We start from the raw sequence: 22,135 nt of genomic DNA on the forward strand, positions 1-22,135 counted from the left end.
TCTGGTCTAATGTGTTTGGAGTTCTGTAGGCTTCTTTTATGATTATAGGAATCTCTTTCTTTAGGTTAGGGGTGTTTACTTCTGTAATTTCATTGAAGATATTTACTGGCCCTTTAAGTTGGGAATCTTCACTTTCTTCTATACCTAGTATCCTAAGTTTTACATTCTCATTGTGTCCTGGATGTCCTGGATGTTTTAGGTTAGGAGCTTTTTGCATTTTACATTTTCTTTGATGGTTGTGTCAATGTTTTCTATGGTATCTTCTGCCCTTAAAAATTTCTCTTCTATCTCTTGTATTTTGTTGGTGATGCTTGTGTCTATGACTCCCAATCTCTTTCCTAGGTTTTCTATCTCCAGGGTTGTCTCCCTTTGTAATTTCTTTATTGTTTCTATTTCCATTTTTATATCCTGGACGGTTTTGTTCAATTCCTTCACCTGTTTGTGTTTTTCTGTAATTCTTGAAGGGATTTTTGTGTTTCCTCCTTAAGGGCTTCCTTCTACTTGTTTAACTGTGTTGTCCTGTATTTCTTTAAGGGAGTTACTTATGTCCATATTAAAGTCCTCTATCATCATCATGAGATATGCTTTTAAATCCAAATCTTGCTTTTTTGGTGTATTTAGGTATCCATTATTTGTTTTGGCGGGAGAACTGGGCTCTGATGATTCGAAGTAGTCTGTGATTTCTGTTTCTTAAGTTCCCGCACTTGCCTCATGCCATCAGGTTGTCTCTGTTGTTAGCTTTTCTTGCTGTCTCTGACAGTGGCTTGACCCTTTTGTAGAACTATTTTTTATTTTTTATTTTTCAGCACTTTTGTAGAACTATTTTTTTTACAGCCATATCTGGGTACAGAGAGTTGTGGGACTAGGTCAGCTCCTGGCACAGGCAGAAACCAGAAGGGTCTTGTCCAAGACTGCTCCTGGGTTTGTGTGTCCTGAGGCTTCCAGATGGGTCACTTGGAGCAGAAGAGTTGGTCTTACCTCTGCTCTCAGGTGTGTCAGTGCTCCTGGTGACTGGCTTTCAGCTTTGGACACAGGCAGAAAGCTGAAGGGTCCTGCCCCAACTGATCCTAGCTTCCTGTGCCCAGTGGGCACTAGGCACTTTAGGGGTGACCGCTTGACATTGGATAATTCACTGGGTGGGGGGAGGCTCTTTCCTGGGGAGACTGTTTCTCCTGCTCATCATTTATGAGTTGACTATAGTTCTTTGTCTAGTGTAGACCTTCTGAGCATTCCCAGTTCATGTTAGAATTTCTACTGATGTTATCATTGATCAGGTCTTGTGCAGCCTACCATGTTGATGAAATGTCATGGGTGTAGCTTCTCTGATAGTTCTTGGAGACACAATCTTACTGCTTGCTCCTTATTTCTGTGGTTTTTACAATCTTTCTGCCTCATCTTCAGAATTACCCCTGAGCCTTGGGTGCAGGGGTTGTGTTTTAAGTGTACAATGTAGGACTGGAAACCACCCTGTAGCATTGAGTTTAGCTACACTATTTTGTGCTCTCAGTTTCATGCTTTCAGTCACCTGCCCAGGAACTCTTTGGATATATGAATGAAAGACAGACAGACAGACAGACAGACAGACAGACAGACAGACAGACACACACACACACACACACACACACACACACACACACACACACTAGCTTATTTTTGAAATGTCCTGGCTAGCTTAAAGGCTGAGTACTCCTCAACCTTCCCCTACTACTACCCCAAGTCCAACTGAGGAAGTGGCCAGTGGCCACCCACCCAAATTCTCACATGGACCGTTGACTTTCTCTTCTGTAGCTTCTATTCCATCCTTCTCCCCTAATCATGGCAGTTCTGTCTCTCCTCTTTCTCCAGTCCTAGCCAAAGCAAATCTAAGGGTTCTACCCCATCTCCCTTTTCCCAGCATTGGCCACTGGCATCTTTATTAGTTGATCAAAAACCAATAGGGGACAAGGACCTTAAGCCTTTGGACACACAGATTTTTCAATTAAATCAAAGCATTAGAACTAATCCCCAACACCACACAATCTCACATTCTCTGGATTTTTATCAATTGTGGTTTTCTGCAAAGGTCTCTGTTCAAGTTTCCGTGGTGAAGAGTGTGAACCACTTTATCTGCAGATGTAGGGATAAATGCTCAGAATACAGTTACTGATTATCCTCGCTCAGCGAAGGGACAGTTAAAGGTTCTCCTTCAATATTGTAACTTCTCTAGTTTAGGTTGACATAATTTCCCTTTTGTTGAATGGACCTTAAGTCCACTCTTTGTCACCTCCAAGGTATGCATTCCAGTACTGTACCCTTAGGTGTATAGATTCACAGGCATCATAGCTGGACAAGATGACTGGTTGCTTTTCTCCCTTGGAAGTTTGAATGGTGCCTTCCAATACTATGAATGCTAGTCTTCAGAGATGAAATTTCCAAGTCAGATACTCTTCAGGTCCTCTGGATCCTGTGCCTGAAGTACATGTTCTCTTCAGCAATAGAGACATCTCGGTGGTGCAGCCAATAAACTAATAAACACCAATAAACTATACTGTTTTGGCCATCTCTTGGACAGCCCTGACCTTCAATTCAAATGGGTGCTTTTTATGTTTGGTATTAGGGTTTTGGTTAGATAGTCCATGGGAAAAAAAATTTAAACTCTATATGTATACACAGAATTTTGTGTAATATATGTAATATTGGGTAGATACATCATAATATGATTCATTATGACTTTCTCAGATGTAGTTGCTCTTTGACCCTCTTCCCTCCTTCTCCTGTACCTATATTCCTCCCCCTCACTAAGTTAGGTCTCATTTTCCAATTACCCACTTTATGTCACTTGTGCCCTGCAAACTTTTCCTCTCTATTGTTTTTCTCTCCTTTATTATTATTAATTGAGACAGGGTTTCTCTGTGTAGCTCAGGTTGACTTGGCTTTGCTCTGTAGAATAGTCCTTTTTTTCCTTCCTTGTTTCTGAAATTACTCTAGATTATGGTACTTACATCTGGATTCAGAGTTAGAAACTTCAGATGACTGATAACAGTAGCATTTGTCCTTCTGGGTCTGGCTTGCCTTACTCAGTATGATTTTTTTTCCGTTCCATGAATTTACCTGCAATGATGATGATTTCACTTTTCCTTAGAGTTGAACAGAATCCCACAGTGTGTATGTGCCACATTTTTAATCACTCCTTCACCAGATGAAGAGCACTTAGGTTTTGTGATGTTGTAGCTGTTGTAAATAGAGTCACAAACAAGTGTCTATGAGGAGAAGGTCAAGTCCTTTGGGCATATGCTGAGGAGTGGTATAGATGGTGTCATTTTGAGGGTTCTCCACAGTGATTTACAGAGTGGCTAGGCTAGCTTGAAATCCCAACAGTGCATGAGGGCTCCCTTTGCTCCACATCCTTTCGAGCACTGGCTGTCACTTGTTTTGTTGGGTCTTTGCCATTCTGACTCAGGGAAGAGGAAATCTCAAGTGTTTTGGTTTGCATTTCCCCAACAGCAAGGAAAAGCAACTATTTTTCTGAAAACATTTTTTAATCATGTTATTTCTTCTTTTGAAAACTCACTGTTCAGATACCAAGAGCATTCATTTTGAATGGGTGGTTTGGTTTTTTGAGTGCTTTGTGTTGTCTGTTATCCTCTGTCTGATAGAGTTTGCAATGATCATCTCCTGTTCTGTGGGCTTTTCCTTCACTCCATGGAATATTTCTGTAGCTGTACAGAAACCTCTTAGTTTGTGAGGTCCCACTTGTCAATTTTTGGCCCAATTCCTGGGCAAGTGGAGTCCTATTCAGAAAGTCCTTTCCTACACCTGTATCTCATAGGATGCTGTTTATTTTCCTGTGTCCTGTTTTCCTGTATCCTGTAGGGTACATCTGTTTTCCTACTTTAGTTTCAGGTTTCAGGTTCCCCATTCAGATTCACACATTTGGGGTTAATTTTTGTGCAAAGTGATAGATATGGGACCAATGTCTTTTGCTTGTGTACATCCTGTTTTCTCAGCACCATTAGATGACGATGATGTCTTTCCTCCAGGATATGTGTTTTGGCATCTTTGTTGAATTAGACAGCTGTAATTCCATGTACTCATGTTTGTGTTTCCTGTTTTATTCCAAAAGTCTACACATCTATGGTTGTGCTGGTGCCATATTGTGTTTTATTACTATGATTCTGTAATATAACACAGGATTTGGAATGACAATCCCTTGAGCATTGTTCTTGTTCATGTTCCACTGATCATGGACTGTACCCATAATCCCTTTCTCTGTATGTCTGCTTGAGTGTACAAAAGCTACTGCTTTTTGAAACTTGATTCCTGCCACATTGCTGAAATTATTGATTGCTACCAGATGTTTTCTGGAAGAATTTTTTGGGACCTCTTAAGTATAATATAGTTTCATTTACAAATAACCCCTTGCATTTGTAACTATTACAGGCAATGTTACAATGAGAGTTCTTAAATCACATGGGTTTTGGTGAGAATGATGTAAGCATGCCATATGTACAAACAGATGAGTGTGTCCATGTGTGAATCCACATGGAGTCTAGAGGCAGAGACAGGACATCTTCTTCTGTTGCTTTCTACATTTTTTGTTTGTTTGTTTTTAAAGACAGGGTCTGTCATTGAGCCTGATTTAGGTAGGTTGGCCATCCAATGAACTTTAAGGACCTCTCAGTATCTGCCTTCCACAGTGGTGGGATTATAGGCATGTGCCCTTGAGTCCAGAATTTTACATGGATGTGTGTGCATAGGGGTGCTGAATTCAGGTCCTTACAATTATCCACCAAGCACTTTACTCACTGAGGCATCTCCTCAACCATTAATGCACATGTTGGTGAACACTGGTGTTTTTACAGACCAAAGAGAGAATAAGCAAGCACGTAGGGTGACTTGTGATAAGCATGGTCCAATTGCTTTCTATAAGTTGCAAGAACTTACTCCCCCAGCCATCATCACACACAACGACACACTTGCCTGCTTCTACCTAAAACAAATAAATAATTTGAAATTTTCCATTGAATAGATTTATAGAACTTATCTTTGACCTACTGAACTATAGTATAAGAAGGGCTTTACCCAAAAAGGCCCACCAGTCAACCAAACTGCCTGGAAGCCCTAATCATTCATTTATAAATTTTAATAGAAATTTCTCATTTGTGTCATAACATTGAGGTTTACCAAGAGTCTCACTCTTCTTCTCCATGGTCTTTGGTGCCTTTATTTTGAACTGAGTGTATATGAAAAAATAAATTTGACCTCCCTTGATTTCCTTCTGATCAAACACTGTAGCCTTTGGGAATACTTCAGTGCTAAGGAGGGTCATGAATTGGCTGACTGGCTTAGAAACCTGATCATTACAGTGTGAGAACATTCTTCCATGTTCTCTAATTACCATTTAGCCTGTGGCTAGGAAGCACTTCAGAAGTTAAAACCAGCCCATGGGTGTTACTGATAACCATGCTCGCCCTCTGCTGGTTTTTCAAAAGAAGAGCATGAAAGACAGGAATGACTTTGCTGAGATTTTCTTTCTGTTTTGGGAAATAGTAATTCAAGTTCTTTGTTATAAAATAATTAAGTACGTTCCCATGACTTTTGATCAATTATATTAGTGTGAATTACTATTGTTACCCAGAAGTAAGATAGAAGAAAATCTTTAACTTCCCTTTGGCTGTATCTGTAGCATGAAATAATAAAAAGGCACCATCCCATGCGAGGGCTGGCTATTTTCTGACCCCAGCAGTCTCTCTGCTTCCATGGTTAGCCCCATGCAGCAACCGCCCATCTCAGGGATCCTACTTACATTTCCAGCCATCTACCTCCTGTGCTTAGCTGTCATAAACCACTCCCCACCCCCTGTGGCTAGCTGTCATAAGTCCCGTAACCCAACCCAGTAAAATCAAAACTCTAGAGGCTTGTAATTTATCAGTCAGATTTATATTAGTACATTTTCACCTCACAAAATGTCCACACAATGAACTCAGAGCCAATTGATATTGATATAAACTGCCCACCTAGATAAGACAAATTGTCCTGTAATTACCGATCCCTTATAAGATATTCATAGCTACTTGTGGCTATTTAAAGCCAGGTGGAATCTGGATCGTTTTCTCTTCCTCTATCTTCCCTCCTCTTCTGTCTGTCTGTCTCTCTGTCCCATCTCTAAAATTCTCTGCCTTCCTTTTCCTCTGCGCAGTCACAGTGCCTGCCCTCACCTGCACATAGACAGAAACCCACCTCACCTGTATCTTCCTGGTTTCCCTTTGTCTATATTTTCCTAGTTTCCCTTTGCCTACCTGTATCTTCCTTTTCCCATTTGTCTGTGTCTCCTGCATTCTTCTTGTCTGTATCTTCTTGTTTTCCTTTTGTGTCTTCCTGTTCTTGCCCAGTGTGCATTGTCTCACATGTTCTTGCAGATGCATTGAAATGCAAGAATGCTTGTGAATGAATTTCCTAGAACTCTACCAACCATAGGAAGGTCAGAGGTAGACACAACCAGAGACTAAGAAAGCTCAGAAGAAAAATCTATTTGTAACCAGATCTGCTAACTTATGTCACTGAGTGTTTTCAGAGCCCTATATAATACCTGTTCTAAGAAACCTTTTAGCATTGTAATGAGAAGCAGTTCTTAGGGCAGACACAATCACATATCTTTAATCCTAGCACTTGAGAAGCAGGTGGATTCTATAAGCTTGAGGCAGGCCTGGTCTACATAACAAGTTACAGGCCAGCTGGGGCTTCATAGAGAGACGCTGCCTGGAAACAAAAAAGGATTCATTACTTTGCATGCCCAGTCTGAATGGAGAAATACACAAAATAGGAAAGAAGGGGATGATGGACGTGGCGGCAGCCTCCATTGCTCTCTGATGCCGGGTTTCTTTGTTCTGGATGCTTTACACGTTCCTGATCAAAATGATTGACAAGCGACTCAAACTTGGACACTTTGTTAGGAGTTCGTATTGATACACATGCACGCGCACACACACGCACACACACACACAGAGTGATGGTGTGTATATAAATGGTTATTAAAAATTCTTCTGCTCATACTCATCTGCCACCTCCCTCACCTGCCAGTTTAACGTTCTTCATGTTCTGTTGCCTTTGAAATGTGTAAGCGAACAACTTCTAGGCAAGAGTTCCTCATTTTCCCGACTCTAGATGTGATTTTAAATTTACGTGTCAACATGGCTGGACAAAGGGGTGCCACATGCTTGGCTATGCGTGTCTATAAGGTTGTACCTGGGAGTTTCCCATTACCAGTTGAGCCAATTAGACCTAGTAAAGGTAAAGCGAGTTACCAAACAAGGAAGAATTCCTGCTCTGCCTCACTGCACTTCAACCAAAACCCTGCTCTTCTGTTGTCATTGGTTTTGAATGGAAGTTACACAAGTGGCTCTCCTAGGTTTTGGGGAGTCTAGAATCTCACACCATCAGTGCTCCTGGGGCTAGACTCCTCCTAAACAGGTGCATGAGTCAATTAGTTTTAGTTTTTCTTTAGGTGATAAACAGATAGGCAGACTATATTTTCTGATAGACTGTAGATATTTCTTTTGGGCTCTATTCTGTGGAGAATCATAACCTCAATTTCTTTTTACCAAAGGCTGACGTATACAACAAGAGATTACTTTTTTCTTTTTCTGGATGTGCTGTATTGTTGATAGCTTAACATTGACCTCTTGGCCAACAGCATTGTGACTCATGCCTGACTGGAGCTTACCTGACACATGCACTTCAAACACAGCACACCATTCTTGTGCCTGAGAACAAGACAGCATGGCAGCTTTCTGTGTGGGTACCACTGTAAGCAGCAAAATTAACAAAGAATACAGAAATGTCGACAAACACAGGGATACACAGCTCACACAATACTGCTTATTGGCATATTTGATAGAACAAGAGGGTGGAGTATCACCCATTTAGCCTGAGCTAGAAATGTGTGCACAAGACACCTAAAATTGGTTTTGGCCATCCTGAACCCATCCTCAAGTGCTACCAGCACTGATTTTAGAATTATAAGCACATTTTATCAAACAGTTAACTTGACAAATGTTAATCCATGAATAATGAAGACTATGTTTTGGCATTGGGAATGCTGGTGCCACACACCTATGCTAACACAGACTACACTGAATCCCAGAGAAAAGCTGAACCATGACACCAGTGCCTTTCCAGGTGCTCTAGCATATCACAGCAACCCCACACACAACCCAAGTTCTAACCTTTCCTATGGGTAAACTGGGCAACAAATTCACTCTAAGTGTTTGAGAGTGGCATCAGAGCCCGGGGCATTCTGGTGAGAAATGAGCTATTTGGGCAACTCATTTGTGCCTTCCGCACACACTCACTCTGGAGGGATGTCTGATGTGTCCATGTGGCAGAGCTTCTGGGCTCCTCAGTTACACAACACAGCGAAACACAAAACAATCATTTTCATCTCGGGAATCGAAGTCCCCATGGTTACTCATGTCCCAGAGACAAACATTATGTTTCTAAATGGGGTTTGGTGGTGATAGAAGAACTGTTTCTCAAAATGTAAATTGTGGGTGACATGAAAACTGGTAGCTTTGTTCTCAGTCACCTTTTTCCAGCTCTGTCTTTCTTGTCATGAGTCCAATTCAAATATGGAGGTGAGCTTTTCAGCTCACTCTACCTATGGGCTACAGAAAGAAACCCAACTACCATGCAAGTAACCCCCTAAATACACAAATAATATAGTAAGAATTGTGCTTCTTTTTCCATGACTGGAGACCCATATTTTTACGGTGCTATCTTTCCATACTTTAGCAGGCATATGTCTTACTTGGGAATCCATGGAATTTTCTAATCCTGGTTCATCCACACAAATGTCATAGAAAATGATGTACAAGATAGATGGTAAGAATATCAAATTTCCAAAAATTATCCTTGCATGTGACAGGGAACAAATAATAAATGTCCTGCTGTCCCTGTCAGGCAATAAGCATATTGCCTCTGGATTTCTTCGTTATTTGAGTCAGGACAGGCAATGTTTGCTAAATATGACAGCATCGTAGGTATCTGTTACTGTGACATTTTGCTACAATAACGAGATATTATCAAAAAGACCAGCTGTATTAAAGTTTCTTCCTAATTAACCTTTATATATGTTAAATATTATACTATATTATATTATCATAGTAATTTATACATAATATTATAGTGTATATATTATCCTTTTCAAGAACTGTTTTTTCTCTGTGGCTTTCGTGGAGGAACTGAATAGAAATTAAATTGAATAACCACTTTTACATCCTTCATGGCTTTGGTGAATGTCCCAGTTCCTCCAGTGCTCCAGGAACATGACATTGTTCTTTGAAATCTTTTCCTATAGAGAGAGGACTTGGTCCTTCTCATCACAAATATCCTTACTCTAATGAGTTGGGGAATTCCCCTATTGTGACTGTGAGTCAAAAGGAGGAGGTCTTTACAAGCTACTTCCGTCTCTCTCTTTCATTCAGAATGTAAGAACCTGCTTAGATTCCTCCTAACATGTAGACATTTGTTTCATTGGTAGAATCTTGCCACTGACCCCGTACTACGAAGGTGAAGTGGGTTTGACCTAATGCTGCTTGTGTTTTAATGATAAGTTTGGTCCCCAACACTGCTTACACGAGTGTCTGCAGACACTGAGGGACCCTGCCCCCAATTGGTTCCAATTGGTAAAAGATCCCAGCAGCCAATTGCTGGGCAGGACAGATAGAGGCGGGACTTTTAGGAATCCAGGGTTTGGGACAGATATGAGAGAGAGAAAGAGGCAGATCTGCCTAGACTCAGAGGCAGAGGAATTGGGTTTAGGAGCTACAGAAGAAAAATCATCTAAAATGTAGGTGGAAGGCAAAAGTGGCCCTTTGGGGAAGCTGCCCAGAAGGTAAAGATAAAACATAGAATTGGAAGGTGTAAAGTCAGGCGTATGGACTGAAATATATGCTAGCCTCAGGGGGATTAGATGTGGCCAGCCATTGAGCTAGCCAAGGGATATCAAAATAACTGTCTTGGGGTGGGAAAGTGGAGGCCTCTGGTGGGTGGCTGGAAGTGCGACCCGCTGGGAACATAGAGTGATTTAACTAATTCACCGCTACAGGAAGGAAACTAGGAAATTGAGTGTTCAAGATTGTCAGCCTCTCTCGTAGAGGGCACAGGCAGAAGCTCCGTGGAATGAGATATGGGCTTCTCAGAGCTCTGATACTCACTTTATCACAGTTCTATGTCTCGTATTCTCTGGTCTGCATGTTTTCCAGTTTATATATGTGATCTTGCCATCTGAAAGCTTAGAGTCCTATGGGGGCGGGGGGGACAAGCACTTAAGGGGACAGTTTTGCTATTAAGTCGTGCTTTTCTATTCTTTCACTTTATTATTTTCCTGTCAATAAAGAAGGAGCGGTGGCTTTCTGTTATGCACGGTTCCGGGAGGAAGGACAGGCACAGCTTAGCACATAGCATTGTCATTCGGCTTTGAGTTTCAAAATAAAAAATGTTAACTCCTTAGCTAAGGCATGCTCTGAAAGCCATGCGCTTTTCATTTTCAAGGCCTGGTGGAGAAAGGAAATCTACACTTTAGAAAGCCACAGATTCTGAACCTCGAAAAGGGGAACATAGACTTTTTTTGTTTTCTTAAAACCTAGCTCAGAGAGTGTAGGAAGTAACATTTCCTCCTAAATTTGGTGGGATGAACTTGAAGAGGTTAAAGGAAGTTTCAGGAAGTTGGGGAAGCAGAAGCACCTTCCTATCCTGCAGATTCAATCTGCCCTTCTTCTATAACCAACCTGGAAGGAACAATGGTAGTCTCTCAAGAGATATAGGAGAACCTCAGGGAAGAGTCTGAACTCTGCATTCTGTCAGTGAACCCAGCCTGGGGCTGCTGAGGCAGTGGCAGATGGAGAGCTCCTGCATTGCCTCAGTAGGTGAACCTTAGTCCAACATCCTCACAGTGGATAAAGAAAGGAGGAGACAGTGGAAGAGTGAATGCTGCAAGGGTGACGTAGAGGTGCAGAGCCAGGCTGCTTGGGTAGAGGTACAGAATGAGTTGACTGGCTGGGGGATATAGCTCAGCTTCCGTAGTGTTTATCTGCATTTGGTGTCCCAATCTGCAAAGACAACATATGCTGTCACACATCTGGAATCGGGACTAAGCAATAGAGCCTGGAGGATTACCAGGTGAAAATCATCCTCAGATACATCCAAATTCCAGTCAGCCCTGGGTGCATAAAGCTATGTCAAAAACAAGCAAAACAAAGAATGAGCAGACACAGTAATGTTGATAGAGGCCGTGTCGCTAATGACGTTAACCAGCAAGTGATGGCAACCCAAGATGCCCAAGGTCAGGTGGGAATGCTCTTCTCCTAAAAGTCCAGTGAGAATTGGAGGGTCACACTATACCTCACACTTCATGTCCCAACTTAGGCTGCCACTGAACTCACCCCAAAACACAGATTATATAAAAGAGATGACGTACTGGCTAGTCTAATGTCAACTTGACAAAAGGTAGAGTTATCTGAAAGAAGTAAGCTCAGTTGAGAAAATGCTTCCATAAGGTCTGGCTGTAAGTCACTTTCCTAATTAGTGATCAACGTGGGGAAGACCCAATCCATTGTGGGTGGGGCCATCCCTGGGCTGATTGTCCTGGGTTCTATAAGAAAGCAAGCTGAGCAAGCCATGGGAAGCAAGCCAGTAAGCAGCACCCCTCCATGGCTCTGTCAGCTTCCTGCCTTGTTTGAGTTCCTGTCCTGATTTCCTTTGGTGGTGAACAGCAATGTGGAAGTATAGGCCAAATAAATCTGTTCTTTCCCAACTTGCTTCCTGGTCATGGTGTTTCATTGCAACAATGGAAACCGCAAATAATACGGGAATTGACAGAAACATGAATAGAGTCTTAAAACTTGACATATTGTTATTTACAACAAACTCCTACTCAGAAACACAGGTAAAATAACCACTCTATGCGTCTCCTTATGTGTGTAGATTCTGTGGATCTGGAGCCAGTCATGAGTGGCATTCAGCTGTTGCCGCTCTTGCTGCTTGTTTGGCCTGCTTTCGTCTTGTGCTGGGAAGAATCCAGGGTCCGGCACATTCCTAACGAGCACTCTGCATCTCCAGCAGAGGTAAGTGTTATTACGAGTAGCATGAAAGTTCCATTTCATTACAATGAAATTGTGACTATTAATTGCATGCTTCCATCACAGGCATGCGAACTGAGAACTATAATACATATAATACAGCCAGAGGGGGGGTAATGAGAAAGCAACAGGGACCCAAGAGGAATGTCCATTTCTTTCTTGAGAAAAGAGGAAGATGTTCAAAGAGGGAATTGTATTTGAGATTTATTTTTATTTTTTTAGCTGAATGCGCAGCTCTTTATTTATTTATTTATTTATTTATTTATTTATCTTTTCTAGTTTTGGAAGCTTTGTGATTTAATAATGTAAGGATGAGGCATCGGTTTTCCAACTTAAGATATTTGCTTAGTAAAATCATCTCTCATCGCTTCTCGGCCTTTTGGCTAAGATCAAGTGTAGTAAAATCATCTCAATAAGTCATCTTTAATAAAGTATACAAAAAGATAATGAGATCGCACATGAACGCTCTTAGAATGGATGGTCAAAGGCGTGTTCTCCAAAATTGATGACACAAAGCAGTCATTGTTTATACAAATACGTAGTCTTGTCCAGCATGGTCAGCCTACCTCCTTGATGATCTCCACCTGTGGTGAATGCACATGCCCAGTTGTTAAAACAGATATTCACATTCCTCACCCACCAGAAGCAGGCCAGGACCTTGCTGATGATTCACAGAAACCATTTTCTGATGGAGGTGCTGGGAAGCCTGGTGTCCTTTTCTGATCATCATCAGAAATTGGATACACTTCTGTGCTTGCTTCCTTTCGTCACATATTACTGAAGAAGTTTTGAAAAACAAAGGCACAAACTTGGCAATCCTCAGATTTCACAAATAATGTCTACGGGAAGTGATTCTAGCTGACCATCATTTTTCCATTCATGAGGTTTTATGCACTTTGGTTAAAAAAGTATTAGGTACGATCTCAGTTACTGCTCTATTACTGTGCAGAGACAGCATGACCAAGGCAACTTCTAGAAGGAAGTATTTAATTGAGGGCTTGCTTACAGTTTCAGAGGGTTAGTCCATGAACTTCATGGTAGGAAGAAAGGTGGCAGGCAGGCAGGCAGGGTGCTAAAGCAGTAGCTAAGAGCTCACATTTGATCTGTAAGTTGCAGGCAGAGACAAAGAGAGGGGGTGGGGTTGGATTTAGACTGATATGGGTTTTTGAGATCTCAAAGCCCATCCCCAGGTATACACCTCCTCCAACACAGCCTCACCTCCTAATTTTTTCAAACAGTCCACATTTCCCATCTGTATATGATATCGTAATCAAAAGGATTGGCATTCTTTAGTTAAACCTGCAGCCCGAAAGGCCCTTTAGAGCTCCAAAAGTGCCTTAGATGAACCCTCACCATTTGGGCCAAGATAACATGTAAAATTTATAGCATGTTCCAGAGAAAGAGAAAATCCTCTGTCTTTCTGTGAAAACTTCTACTATGTTACTGGACCCTGATATTTATCTGAAATGTCTCTCTGTATAGGTGGGGCTATATGCACACATGTGTGGGGGTGCACACACACCAGAAAGTGCACAAGCACAGGGGCCAGAGGAGACTATCAGTTGTCCTCTTCTGTCGTGATCCACCTTTTCCCCCTGAGAAAACATCTTTCACTAAAGCTGAAGCTAGGCTGGCAACCACTGAGCTTGAAGAACCTTTGTGTTCATCCCTACGGCTCTGGGGCCATATGTGTTCTGTGGGTTTGAACTCATGTCCTTAATGCTTGCACAGTGAATGTTCTGAGCCATATCCCGAGCTTCTGAGGTCACTTTTGCAGATAACTGATTCCAGTCTGTAGCTTGAGTTGCCTTCTTTTGACATCCAGTGTGCCATTATACTATCAAATAAAATCAACTTTCAACAAAGAGTTAACAAAAAAGATAAGGCAGGAAAATTCATATTCATCAAAGGAAAAATCTGCAAAGATAAACTCTCAATCCTGAACATCTATGCTCCAAATGCAAGGGCACCCACATTCATAAAAGAAACTTTACTAAAGCTCAAAGCACACATTGCACATCACACAATAATAGTGGGAGATTTCAACACCTCACTCTCATCAATGGACAGATCATGGAAACAGAAATTAAACAGAGACATAGAGAAACTAACAAAAGTTGTGAACCAAATGAACCAAATGGATTTAACCGATTATATATATATATATATATATATATATATATATATATATATATATAGAGAGAGAGAGAGAGAGAGAGAGAGAGACATTTCATCCTAAAACAAAAGAATATGCCTACTTCTCAGCACCTCATGGTACCTTCTCCAAAATTGGCCATACAATTGGTCAAAAAAGGCATCAACAGATATAAGAGTACTGAAATAGTTCCTTGCATCCTATGAGATCACCGTGGACTAGGGCTGGTCTTCAATAACAACTAAAACAACAGAAAGCCCACTTATACATGGAAGTTGAACAACACTCTACTCAATGATAACCTGGTCAAGGAAGAAATAAAGAAAGAAATTAAAGACATTTTAGAATTTAATGAAAATGAAGGCACAAGGTACCCAAATTTATGGGACAAAATGAAAGCAGTGCTAAGCTCTGAGGAGAGCATTGTTCAACTTCTAAAGTCCCCATAGTCTATAGCAATCTCAACAATGTTAAAAGTCCAAAGTTCAGTCTCTTCTGAGATTCATCTAATCTTCCAACTGTAATTCCAAAAGAAAGACAGGAAACCAGCTGGGCAAACTCCAACTCTGCATCTCCATGGCTAAGATTTCCACTCCTTTTTCATCTTTGTTGACTGCAACAAACTTCTTTCTCCTGGCCTGGTTCCATTCCCTGTTAGGAGCTTTCCTCAGCACATATCCCACAGCTCTAGCATTTTAACCATCTTAAGGTTTCCAACTTCAGTGTTACAGCTTCTTCAGTGCCTGGGTCCACACATGATCTTCTGGGATCCTCCTAAGGGTTGGCATCACTTCTCTAGCTCTGCCCACTGTAGAACTCTAAGCTCATGTTGATCCACTCCACTGCTGCTGCTGCTGTTCTTGGCGATGTTTCCATGGTACTGGCATCTCCAATACACTGGAGTCTTCTACTGAAACTAGGCTTTACCAATAGCCTCTTATAGGATCTCTTCATGGTTCTAAGCCTGGAATACTTTGTATGACTCCTTTGGTCCTGGGCCAACAATTGCAACTAAGGCTGCACTTTCACTAATGCCCTTTCATGACCTCTCACAGTACCAAGACTCAGCTATTCTTTGTGATGCCTTCATGCCTTCAAAACCAATACCACCTGGGTGACTCTTACACATTACCAAGTACAGCTGCTGCAGGAGGTACAACCTTGGCTACCTCTGGAACACAGCTTCTTTGTGCTCTCAAAAAATACTTCCCAGATTTCACCTCAGTGATGCTGGTCTCTTCTTTTTATTTTTTTTATTTTTTATTTTTTCCGGAGCTGGGGACCGAACCCAGGGCCTTGTGGTTGCTAGGCAAGCGCTCTACCACTGAGCCAAATCCCCAACCCCTGCTGGTCTCTTCTTAATCACCATTTATTTCTTAGCTCCAGCCAACCAGCATTAATTGCCCCAGAGAAAGAGTCAGAGTTGGGGTTAATCTAAAGCCAGTGGGAAAACTCCACCACAAACCTCTGAGCACAAAGACCCCTCCCTCCCTTCTAGAAAGAGTAGAGATAGTTTAGTTCCTGGAACAGCTGCAAGCCAAACTATTGAACAAAGCTACCTGTGACTCCCCAACCAATTCCCTTCCTTGACTCCCCAACTAACCCCCACTTGGAAAATCCCAGATGGTCTACTGACCACAAGTCAGTTTGAAGGTTACTTTGCCCCACCAATAGTACCCTGCCTAGTTACCATTGTTCAAATTATGCCCCAATTGTTTGAATTCTGCCCCAATTGTTTGCAGGTATATAACTCCTTCTTAGAGTCTGCTCAAGGTCATCACTCTCTTGAAGTGGGATGGCCCCAACATGTTGGAATGATTAAATTCCTCTTGCTTTTACATCAATCACCACCTCTGTGAGTCTCATTCAAGAAGTCCCGAAAGAGATCCAATTCGGACCTCACATCAGTAATCCCTTCTATTCTAGAAAGACAGAGCCACATGGCTAAAGCTTCTGCTTTGCTGGTGCTAGAATATGGCCCCCTTGTTTTATCACCAGTTGTCTGTTTTCCAATTCACTCACTGCCTAAGCTTGATTGCTCTGGAACTTGCTCTGTAGATTGACTTGGAACTCATAGATCTGCATGCCTGTCTCCCAAGCAATGGGATTAAAGGTGTGGTCCAACAAGCCTGGATTTAAGTTTTTCTTCACCTAGAAAGTGCTCTATGCTGTCCTTGAACTCAGAGATCTGCTTGTCTTTGCCTCCTGGGATTAAAGACTTGTATTACCACGCCTGGACATAAACTTAGCTAGGTGGGATGTTGTCCCAACTTCTTTATTTCAATTTAATATCCTTGAATATAGGATTCAGCTTCATTTCACTTCCAGAGGCCCCTTTCATGCTTGAATCATATATTTTATATTTTCCATCCATTTGCCTATGAATTCCATGAAGTCATTGTTTTTGATAGCTGAGTAGTACTCCATTGTTTAGATGTACCACATTTTCTATATTCATTCTGCTGTTGAAGGGCATTTGGGATCTTTCCAGCTTCTGGCTATTATAAATGAGGCTGTTATGAACATAGTGGAGCACATGTCTTTGTTGTATGTTGGGGCATCTTTTGGGTATATGCTGAAGAGAGCTATAGCTGGGTCCTCAGGTAGTGCAATGTCCAATTGTCTGAGGAACCTCCAGACTGTTTTCCAGAATGGTTGTACCAGTCTGCAATCCCACCAACAACGGAGGAGTGTTCCTCTTTCTCTACATTCTTGCCAGCATCTGCTGTCGCCAGAGTTTTTTTATCTTAACCATTCTGACTGGTGTAAGGTGGAATCTCAGTGTGTTTTGATTTGCATTTCTCTTATGACTAAAGGTGTTGAACATTTCTTTAGGTGCTTCTCAGCCATTTGATATTCCTCAGTTGTGAATTCTTTGTTTAGCTCTGAACCCCATTTTTTAATAGGGTTATTTGTCTCCCTGCAGTCTAACTTCTTGAGTTCTTTGTATATTTTGGCTATAAGCCCTCTATCAGTTGAAGGATTGGTAAAGATCTTTTCCCAATCTGTTGGTTGCCGTTTTATCCTAACAACAGTGTCCTTTGTCTTACAGAAGCTTTGTAGTTTTATGAGATCCCATTTGTTGATTCTTGATCTTAGAGCATAAACCATTGGTGTTTTGTTTAGGAAAATTTCCCCAGTGCCTATGTGTTCAAGACTCTTCCACAATTTTTCTTCTATTATTAAATGTATCTGGTTTGATGTAAAGGTTCTTGATCCACTTGGATTTAAACTTTGTACAGGGTGATAAAAATAGGTTGATTTGCATTCTTCTACATGCTGACCTCCAGTTGAACCAGCAGCATTTGTTGAAAATGCTCTTTTTTTCCACTAGATGGTTTTAGCTTCTTTGTCAAAGATCAAGTGACCATAAGTGTGTGGGTTTATTTCTGGATCTTCAATTCTATTCCTCTTATCTCCCCGCCTACCTCTACACCAATACCATACAATCTTTACCACCATTGGTCAGTAATATAGCTTGATGTCAGAGATGGTGATTCCCCCAGAATAATTTTTATTGTTAAGAAAAGTTTTGGTATCCTGTGTTTTGTTGTTGTTGTTGTTGTTGTTGTTGTTATTCCAACAGAATAAACAAATTGCTTTTTCTAACTCTGTGAAGATTTGAATTGGAATTTTGATGGGGATTGCGTTGAATCTGTAGATTGCTTTTGGTAAGATGGCTATTTTTACAATTTTAATCCTGCCAATCCATGAGCGTAGAAGGTCTTTCTTTTATCTAAGATCTTCTTCCATTTCTTTATTCAGGGATTTGAATGTTTTGTCATACAGATCTTTCACTTGATTGGTTAGAGTCATACCAAGGTAGTTTATATTATTTGTGACTATTGTGAAGGGTGTTGTTTCCCTTATTTCTTTCTCTGCCTGTTTATCTTTTGAGTAGAGGAAGGCTACTGATTTATTTGAGTTAATTTTATATTCAGCTACTTTACTAAAGTTATTTATCAGTTGTAGGAGATTTCTGGTGGAATTTTCGAAGTCACTTAAGTATACTACTAAATCATCTCCAAATAGTGATACAACATTCTGTTGGTGATGCTTGCGTCTATGACTCCTGATTTCTTCCCTAGGTTTTCTATCTCCAAGGTTGTCTCCCTTTCTAATTTATTGTTTCTATTTCCATTTTAAATCCTGGATGGTTTTGTTTAATTCCTTCATCTGTTTGGTTGTGTTTTCCTCTAATTCTGTAAGAGATTTTTATATTTCCTCTTTAACGGCTTCTTCTTGTTTACTTGTGTTGTCCTGTATATCAGAGAGTTATTTATGTTCTTCTTAAAGTCCTCCATCATCATCATCATAAAATGTGATTTTATATCTAAATCTTGCTTTTCTAGTGTGTTTGGATATCCAGTATTTGCTTTGATGGGAGAACTGGGCTGTGATGATGCCAAGTAGTCTTGGTTTCTGTTGCTTAGGTTCCTGCGCTTGCCTCTTGCCATCAGGTTGTCTCTGGTGTTAGCTTGTCTTGCTGTTGCTGACAGTTGCTTGACCCTCCTGTAGGCCTGTGTAGCACTCCTGTGGACCTGTTTTCTTTCAGCCTGATCTAGGAACAGAGAGCTCTGCTCTCAGGTGTGTAGGCTCCACTTGCAACTGTCTTTCAGCTCTTGGCACAGACAGAAACTCGAAGGGTCCTGCCCCTGACTGCTCCTAGGTCCCTGTGCCCAAGGGGCACAGATGGCACTAGGTGATTTCCTGTTGGGTCGGGAATGTGGGCAGAGAGTAATCTCCTCTGAGTTCCCAAGAGTATCTGCACTTCTGAGGTTCCAGCTCTCTCCTCCACAGGATTTGGGTGCAGGGAGCTGTGTGACCGGTTCAGTTCAATTCCAGGAGCAGGCCAGAACCAGCAGGTTCCTGCTGCTCACTGCTCCTATATTCCTGTATTCAGAGGCACTATGCAGTTTCCTTTTGGGCCAGGGATGGGGTAAAAGGTAGACAGAAGTGGCAATCTGTCCTGCAGTGTCAGAATTGTCTGCACTTCTGGGTGTTCAGTTCTATCCCCAAAGCATTTGAGAGCAGGGAGCAGTTGAATTGGATCACATCATTTCCGGACACAGCCAGAAACCAAAAGTGCCCTGTCCCAGAGGATTTCTGCCTTTGCGTGTCTTACGTCCACCAGGCAGGTGACTTGGAGCAGAAAAGTTGGTCTTACCTCTGCTCTGAGGTGTTTAGATGCTACTAGTGACTGTCTTTCAGCTCTCAGTGGGACAAGCAGAAACCCAAAGGGTCCTGCCCCTGACTGCTCCTAGGACCCTGTGCCCAGAAGGCACAGATGGCACTAGGCAGTTTTCTCTTGGGTCAGGAATATGGGCAGAGAGTAGTTTCCTCTGAGTTCTCAGAAGTATCCACACTTCTGAGGTTCCGACTCTTTCCCTCAAGGGATTTGGGTGCAGGGAGCTGTGTGACTGGTTCAGTTCAGTTCCAGGCACAGACCCAACAGAGTATAGGCTTTTTTTTTTTTTTAAGTAGGATCTGATAATTTTTTTTTGATTTCCTCAGTTTCCGTTGTTATGTCTCCCTTTTCATTTCTAATTTTGTTAATTTGGATACTGTCTCTATACTCTCTAGTTTGTCCGGCTAAGGGTTTATCCATCTGGTTGATTTTCTCAAAGAACCAAACTTGGTTTTGTTGATTCTTTGTATAGTTCTTTCTGTTTCTACTTGGTTGATTTCAGCCCTGAGTTTGATTATTTCCTGACCTCTACTCCTCTTGGGTGCATTTGCTTCTTTTTCTAGAGCTTTCAGGTGTGCTGTCAAGCTGCTAGTGTATGCTCTCTCCAGTTTGTTTTGGAGGTGCTCAGAGCTATGAGTTTTCCTTTAGCACTGCTTTCATTCTTTCCCATAAGTCTTGGTATGTTGTGCCTTCATTTTCATTAAATCCTAAAATGTCTTTAATTTCTCTCTTTATTTCTTCCTTGACCAATTATCATTGAGTAGAGAGCACTGTTCACCTCCCATGTGTACATGGGCTTTCTGTTGTTTTTGTTGTTATTGGAGATCAGCCTTAGTTTGTGGTGATCTGATAGGATGCAAGGTATTATTTCAATCTTCTTGTGTCTGTTAAGGCCTGTTTTGTTTTATATGGTCAATTTTGGAGAAGGTAGCATGAGTTGCTAATAAGAAGCTATATTCTTCTGTTTTATGATGAAATGTCTATAGATAACTGTTAAATCCATTTGGTTCACAACTTCTGTTAATTTCACTGTGTCTCTGTTTAATTTGTTTCCATGATCTGTCCATTGAAGTCTCCCACTATTATTGTGTGACGTACAATGTGTGCTTTGAGGTTTAGTAAAGTTTCTTTATGAATGTGGGTGTCCTTGCATTTGGAGAATAGATGTTCAGAATTGAAAATTCATCTTGGTAGATTTTTCTTTGATGAATATAAAATGTCCTTCCTTGACTTTTGTGATAACTTTTGGTTGAAAGTTGATTTTATTCAATATTAAAATGACTACTCCAGCTTGTTTATTGGGATCATTTGCCTGGAAATTTTTTCCAGCCTTTTACTCTGATGTGGTGTCTGTCTTTGTCACTGTGGTGCATTTCCTGTGTGCAGCAAAATGTTGGGTTCTGTTTATGTATTCAGTCAGCTAGTCTATGTCTCTTTGTTGGGGAATTGAGTACATTTGATGTTAAGAGATATTAAGGTAAAGTCATTGCTGCTTTCTGTTATTTTTGTTGTTACAGATGGAATTATGTTTGTGTGGCTATCTTCTTTTGGGTTTGTTGCAAGAAGATTACTTTCTTACTTTTTCTAAGTTGTAGTTTCCTTCCTTGTGTTGGAGTTTTCCATCTATTATTCTGTGTAGGACTGGATTTGTGTGAAGATATTGTGTAAATTTGGTTTTGTCAATGGAATATCTTGGTTTCTCCATATATATATTTTTTTCTTTTTTTCAGAGCTGGGGACCGAACCCAGGGCCTTGCGCTTGCTAGGCAAGCGCTCTACCACTGAGCTAAATCCCCAACCCCGGTTTCTCCATATATATTAATTGAGTGTTTTGTTGGGTATAGTAGCCTGGGCTGGCATTTGTGTTCTCTTAGGGTCTGTATGACAACTGCCCAGAATCTTCTAGCTTTCAGGCTCTTGTAAGAATTCTGGTGTAATTCTGATAGGTCTGCCTTTATATGTTACTTGTCCCTTTTCCCTTACTACTTTTAATATTCTTTCTTTGTTTTGTGCATTTGGTGTTGTGATTAAGTGATGGGAGGTGTTTCTTTTCTTATCCAGTCTATTTGGAGTTCTGTAGGCTTCTTGTATGCCTATGGGTATCTCTTTTTTTAAGTTAGGGAAGTTTTCTTCTATAATTTTGTTGTAGATATTTTCTGGTCCTTTAAGTTGGGAGTCTTTGCTCTCTTCTATACCTATTATCCTTAGTTTTGGCCTTCTCATTGTCTCCTGAATTTCCCAGATTCCATTTTTAGATCCTGGATGGTTTTGCTCAATTCCTTTGCCTGTTTGATTGTAATTTTCTATAATTCTTTAAAAGATTTTTGTGTTTCCTCTTTAAGGGCTTCTACCTGTTTGCCTGTGTTTTCCTGTATTTCTTCTGATTTGTAGTCAGAGGCATTATCCGTTGAGCCGCTGCCTGCCACAGGCAAGATATTCTTCTGTATTTCTTTAATGGTGTTATTTATGTCCTTCCTAAATTCCTCTATCATCATCATCATGGGATGTGATTTTAAAACCAAATCTTATCTTTCCAGTGTGATGGGATATCCAGGACTTGCTGTGTTGCTGTGGTGCAGTTCTGCTGATGCCATGCAGCCTTGGCTTCTGTTACTTACATTCTTGTGCTTGCCTCTTGCCATCTGGTTATCTCTAGTGTTACCTCCTTGCTGTCAC

General features: G+C 41.1%; 1 pseudogene; it reads left to right on the forward strand.

Annotated features, from left to right (window-relative positions):
- The first annotated feature begins 12,479 nt into the window (after positions 1-12,479).
- LOC116884104 lies at positions 12,480-12,618 on the forward strand (annotated as a pseudogene).
- The last annotated feature ends 9,517 nt before the right edge of the window (positions 12,619-22,135 follow it).

Source organism: Rattus rattus, chromosome 14, assembly GCF_011064425.1.
Source record: "Rattus rattus isolate New Zealand chromosome 14, Rrattus_CSIRO_v1, whole genome shotgun sequence".
In the NCBI taxonomy this organism is placed as follows: domain Eukaryota; kingdom Metazoa; phylum Chordata; class Mammalia; order Rodentia; family Muridae; genus Rattus; species Rattus rattus.